Source organism: Phalacrocorax aristotelis, chromosome 1, assembly GCF_949628215.1.
Source record: "Phalacrocorax aristotelis chromosome 1, bGulAri2.1, whole genome shotgun sequence".
Taxonomy (NCBI): domain Eukaryota; kingdom Metazoa; phylum Chordata; class Aves; order Suliformes; family Phalacrocoracidae; genus Phalacrocorax; species Phalacrocorax aristotelis.
Window position 1 is genome coordinate 216,089,606 of NC_134276.1, and position 6,000 is coordinate 216,095,605.

Consider the following 6,000-nt stretch of genomic DNA (forward strand, 5'->3'; position numbering starts at 1 on the left):
CAAAGCCTGGGGTAAAAGCAAGTCACTGAGTCTGCTTTCTTTCATTCTTTATAGTGAAATCACCACCAGGTAAGGTCAAAACCGCCCCCTGATAGGCAGCATAGTGGGGATGGAGGTTTTAACTCAACCACCAATCCTGCTGAGGTCTTCAGGCCCTCGTCCAACCCTGAGAACATTAGCATTTGAGATAGAAACAGCTGGGGACATTATACTTCAGCAAAGAGTTGGCTTCTTCCATGGCTCCAGGAATCACCTTTGAAGAACGCGTGTCCCCAGCAGGTGCCTGTTAGCTGGAGCACTGAGCTGCGCAGACTGGAGGTGTCTAAAATGAAATGACCATTGAGTTTCCAGGCCAAAGGGTGGCCGTTCAAAGCTTTCAGAGCATCTCTAAGAGCCCACAGAGGGTTTTTTTTCAATGGGAAGGGTTGCGGGACAGATGCCACATGACACTGGCCCCCGTTGCAGGGGATGCAGGGCAGAGACTTGGCACCTCTTGCCTGGGTGGCTGCTCAACACCTTAGGGGATGCAACCAAGCAAGGGTGACGTAAACTTAGCAGAGAGCTCATACCAACAAAGGACAAGGAAAACCAGACAGTCCTGGTGGGATGAGTCAAAAAAAAAACCAACAAAAAAAAAAAGCCAAAGAGGAGTGCCAATTCCAGAAAATTGCCACACAGACTGTCGGTATCACAACACATCTCATTTTTGCAGTGATCTGTCCATTCCCAAAGGTGATTAAAAGCATTCTGTACCCAATTTTAAAGACACAGGAACCAAGGTTCATGAAAGCACAGCTGCCCCCTAGCCAACACACTCACCCAAGATGATATTTTCTTATTTTAAAACACTCATCTGTCATTTTAACTGGAAAAAATTCAATCTTGAGAGTGTCCTGCTCTGACCAGTCACTGCTCTTGGCTGTTGAAGCACAGGCTCTGGGGCAGGCAACCGCTCACTGCTCTCACCTCCAAGTACCACTTGGGGTTCAGCTTGTATTTCATGGTGGTGAGTGAGGATTCTGTTCCTTTTGCCTCTCCGTGCCTCAGTTTCCCAATATGCACCAGGGGAATGAGAATACTTTCTCACCGTTTTAGAATACTTCAGAGTCTGAATGAAAAACCTCCAGGGACCCCTATGTATTTGTTTCTCTATTTTTTTGTCACAGGCTCCTTGAGAGCTCAAACATAAGGGATATAAAGTGCTTTTCACCCGAAGACAGTCATGCAGGGAAGCACGCTCATCACTGATACCCTGCAGTAAGTCAGTGAGTTGCCCGGACTCTGCACAGACGGGAAGTCTCATTGCCTTGGGCGCCTGGAGCGGTTGGTGTCCATTAACCGAGTCTTGCAAGCAAGAAAGAAGGAGTAAGAAAGAGCCCTCTGAAGCCTTTTGTCTCACTGGTGGGGACCAGAAAGGGCTTTTTATTTGAGCATCAAGTGGTTTGAGGGCTTTACTATGGGAAACAGTCATAATCCAAATCACATCCCTAGCTGGGGCGGCAGATTCATGGGCAGGACATGAGACTTTTGAGTCGCAGCACTGCGGCTGCGAAGGGGTGATGTTGGGTCTCAGTCTCAGCTCCGTGGGTCCTCGCTTTAAGGGAGTATTGTGAATAATAAATCAAGAGCCAAGTGACTCCCAAGGCAGCATGCCATTTTGCTTAAAAACACCTGTAGGCAATGCCAAGCAGCAAACTTCGGCATCGTCAACTCCAAAACTCAAAAGCCCTACCTCTAACACCCTCCCTGTGTAGGATCCCAACGCGGAGCACAAGCCTACCGTGCCAGCACCATTCTCAGCTTTTCAGGAAGCTTTTCAGAGTTCCTTCCCAACAAGAAATTAATTCCTACCCAGCGTTAACCCTCACCACACCCGAGTGTCGTAAGACCTTGCGAGGCTTTTCACCGTCAGGCGTGTGAGCGCGCAAATCAAACCCCGGTGCTCTGGGAAGGAGGTAGGTTTTATTGCAACAGCTCGACATCGAGAAAATTGGGAGACAGAGACAAAGCAATTCAATAAAAGGAAAAAGATGCAACACAAAAGGGGCTTCAGCCTCCCTCCTCACCCTGCAAAAACAGAGGAATCAACACAAAACCATCTCCGGCAACCCACTGCCCCCCGGGATCTGGCTGCCAAAGATGGTTTCTGGCTCCTCGGCAGCAGATCTCAGCCGCTCTCATGCCTGTGCTGAGCCCTTTGCTTTGCCACATCTACAGGCTGTCTAGCACCAGGCTCTCTGCGGGTGCAGAGAAGGGATGCTGGCAGGTGACTGCATGAGGAAAAGCTCGAATATTTCCTCTCCCAGTGGAGAAGTTCAGCATCTCTCTCAGGATTTGCAATAGCACTCATCCCTCAGCTAGCCAGGTGCTGGATTGCACGCTGAACAGATTTAACACCAGTCTTCAGCGCCTACAAGGCAGTTATGATCATCAAGCAAAAGCTTCCCAACAGCACCGTGATTGATCATCAGCCTGTATTTTGAAACACCCGTCTTGGACATAAACAACAATTAGATCATGCTGCTGTCATTTATTTTGCATCTTATTGATATCGCCGAGCACGGCACGTTTGAGATGGGACAGTAAGGAAAAGCCTTGGGCCAGTCCTTTCGGAAAGGAGACACCCCCATGGATGATGGGTCTGGGCAGAGGAGGGAAGAAAATCCCAGGCTTTCGTGGCAGGGCTGGGGTTGCACGTTTAAACCTGGCTGCACGCGAAAAACAGACACACATCTGTTGCACCGCTTGAAGCCCAGCTCTAGCGAAGGGTCCCGCACACAAACAAACAAACACACACTTCCCGAGGCAATTAAATGACAAACAAAATACTGTTCGAATCCTCGAGCCCTTAAGACAGTGGCTTAGCCAGGGGGAGGAAGCACCTAGTCTCACACTGGGAGGCACACGCTGTAATTAAAATCACAGAGACGGCGAAGGAAAAGCAACCCCATGCTCCACTGGTCCTACCCGCTCGCGGTTTTAACCAGCTTCTATAAACAAGACCCGGGTGAAACAGAGGACAGATAAAGCAAATAAGTTAGCACGCTTTATGCCATCCAGAATATTTGTGCACGGCTGGTGCATGCTTAAGATAAGTCCCCGGAAGGCTGCGAGCGGTTGCATCGGCTGTAAAAAGCCGCTGACACCATCCTTGTTCCCCCGGAATAAGAGCATCCCCCAGCACTCCCAGGGGTGCCGGTCCAAACCTCCCCTCTCTGCACCGCTCACCCCTGCGACCTGGAAAGCTTCAGATCCCCTTTGCTTTCCCCGAAACCTCGCATCCCAGGCATCGCATCCCGGTGGCAGAGGGAAGCCATGAAAAATCAGGTGCGTTTCCAGCGAGCTCTTTGGCACGGCTGCCCGGCGGCAGGGCTGGAAAGCGAAGCGGAGCAGTCGCGGGGTGGAAGTTTCACGGGAGAGGAGCGCGGCCACACGCTTTCCACCTGGTCCCTGCCACGCAGGCGAGTCCTGCAGGTCCTACACCCGAATCCGGCAAATGCTGCATCCCTTCCCAGTACGGGGAGCAGATGGGGCCCCAGGAGGAGGGTTTCCTCTGGGCTGGGTATGTAGCAGCCACATGCAGCCACTACAAACCCAAACAGCACTTAGCCCTGCTGGGGCTGAGCAAGCGGGTTTGTTTATCTGGGAGGAACTCATCTGCTGCCGGAGTATTATATTTCCACCAAAACCATGTGCGGCTCGGTGTTTAGATCACTTCTCCCTGTCTACATAATTTAAGGGCATATGTCTGATAAACGGAGAGCATCAATACGCAGGTTTCGGTTGCAGCGCACACATGCACGGAGGGAGGGAGATTTATCAGCACTGACTCCGCAGCCGGGATTTGGGCAGCCAAACTCTCCAGTATCTTGCGGGAAGGCAAACGAAGGGGGTCCCCCCCTTCCTTTCTAGGTGTTCCCCGCCGGGGGTGGCCTCTATCCCCATCCACCGGTCACCCGGGAGGCGCTGATCCTCCCCGGGAAAAGGGCTCTGCCTCCAGCCCCGTCCAGCTACAACCTCCTCGGGAGCAGGAAAAGTTTGCAAATGCCTCCAACCCCTCGCCCGGGGAAGGCACCGGAGCACCAAGGGAGGGAAAATACCCCTCCCGAGGGGAGGAAAATCCGCGGCCGGGGATGGCCGGGGGTGATTAGGGACAGGCTGCGACGCTGGAGCCGCTACCTCCGGGGAGAAAAGTTGAGCCTTGTGCATGGGGGAAAAAAGCCACCGAGGACCCGGGGTGGGGGGGACACCGGGCACCGCGTCCCCTCCGCGCTGGGGGTGTGGAGGACGGGGGGGATGCCGGGGGTCCCCGCTGCGAAACCCCCCCAGCATCCTCCCAAGCCCACCCGGGAGGGGCGGAGGGGCCGTGCCCGGCCACCCCCAGCTCAGCCCGGGGGTCCCTACCAGCCAGCCCCGACCCCCTTCCCACCACCCGGAGGTGGGGAGAAGCGGCGGGGGGCCACATCGCAGAGTCCCCCCCCTCCTCCCCGCCACACTCCTGCCAGGTGTGGAGGGCAGGTACCGCTGCAGCCCCGCCGGCCCTCCCGGGGCATCCTCCGGGGCATCCTCCGGGGCATCCTCCCGCCAGCCCCCGCTGCCCGGGCGGGGCGGGGGGGGGCTCCTTACCTGGGAAAGCTCCTCGCTTGCTTTGGGTGGGTTTTGGGTTTGATTTTTTTTTTCCTCTCCTTTCCCCCCACTTCAGTCTTCAGAGCAGGCGCCGCATTGACACTGCAGATGGTCTCTGTGTGTGCGCGTATGTGTGTGTGTGTGTCTCTCTCCAATCCCAAATACTCCACGGAGGCGGAACACGGAGCCCCTCTCTCTGCACTGGGCAAACCGTGTCTGGCTCGCCCAGAGCCGGGGGAGGGGGGGGGAAACGCAGCTCCAGTTTTCACTCCCCCCCCAAATCACCCCTTCCCTCCCTCCCCCAGCCCTTCCCCCCCCCCGCCTCTAAATCAGCAAGGAGGGGGGGAGACAGGCAGCCGTGCAGGCAGGCGGGGTGCAGGCAGGGGATGCGCTACGGGGCCATGCCCGGCTCCGCGCCCGGCTCCGCGCCCGGCTCCGCGCCGCCGCTGCCCGCCGGGGAGGGCTCGCACTGCGGCTGTCTCGCCAGCCCTTCCTCCCTAGCCCTCCTCTCCAATGGTGGCTGAGGAGCCGGCTTTGACACCCAGGCTCTTTTGCAAACACAAGCAGACACACACACACACCCCTCTTCCAAAAAAAAAAATAACAAGCCGGAGAGGTGGGGAAGAGCGGTGGCAACGCAAGGCCAGCACACCAGGGAGGGATAATAATAATAATAATGACTAAAAAAAATAAAAACGATAATAAAAATCCCTTTCTATTCTTTTTCTCTTTCTTTCTTTCTCTCTTTTTTTTTTTTTTTTTTTTTTTTTTCAGAGATTGTGGCCAGTTGCTCCTCCTTTCGCCAGCCCACCCACCTCTGGGAGAGGGGGGAAGGCGGAGGGGCGCAGGTTGTCTCTGGAGGGATACCCCCCACCACCACCCACACACACGGAGGAGTCGCTTTTCCTCGTCCAAAGTTTGCAGGGGCTGGGGAAGGGGACGGGGATGGGGACGGAGCCGCCGCCTCCGAGCGCGCCCGGGGCTGCGAGCGCCGCCGCTCTCCCACGGCTGCAACTCCGCCTGCCTTGATTTCTCCTCCGGGTGCCTTCCCTCTCGCTCCTACTCACTACTGACACCTAGGATCTCCAGCGTGATTGGGCTAATTGGGAAATGTCGCTTCCCCCACACCCCCCCACCCTACCCCCCAAAAAAATAAAAAAAAAAGGAAAAAAAAATTTTCAGGGATCTTGCTGGCTCCCTCCATCACCTCCCCAGAAAGGCCCTCCCGGGCATCTGCCTCCCCCTTCCCTCTCCCTCTCCTCCAGCTAGGACAAAACGAGGAGGGGAGTGGACCAAAGCGGGTGTAGGGAGGCTCAGAGGAAGATCAGTCTCTCAGCTTGGGTGAGCAATAATCCCAGAGAGCGGCTGCAAGCT

General features: G+C 55.4%; 1 protein-coding gene across 6 annotated transcripts in view; it reads right to left on the bottom strand.

Moving 5' to 3' along the window:
- PLXNA4 (plexin A4) overlaps positions 1-5,738 on the bottom strand; it is a 460,615-nt gene extending 454,877 nt beyond the window's left edge. For 2 of the 6 annotated variants that reach the window (XM_075081683.1, XM_075081685.1), the window contains exon 1: positions 4,627-5,697. The gene's annotated coding sequence lies outside the window, so the exon portion shown is untranslated. Of the gene's footprint in view, positions 1-3,228; positions 3,463-4,626 lie in introns of those variants that run through there. The other 4 variants (XM_075081687.1, XM_075081686.1, XM_075081688.1 and 1 more) reach the window with 4 other exon arrangements.
- Between the last annotated feature and the right edge of the window lie 262 nt (positions 5,739-6,000).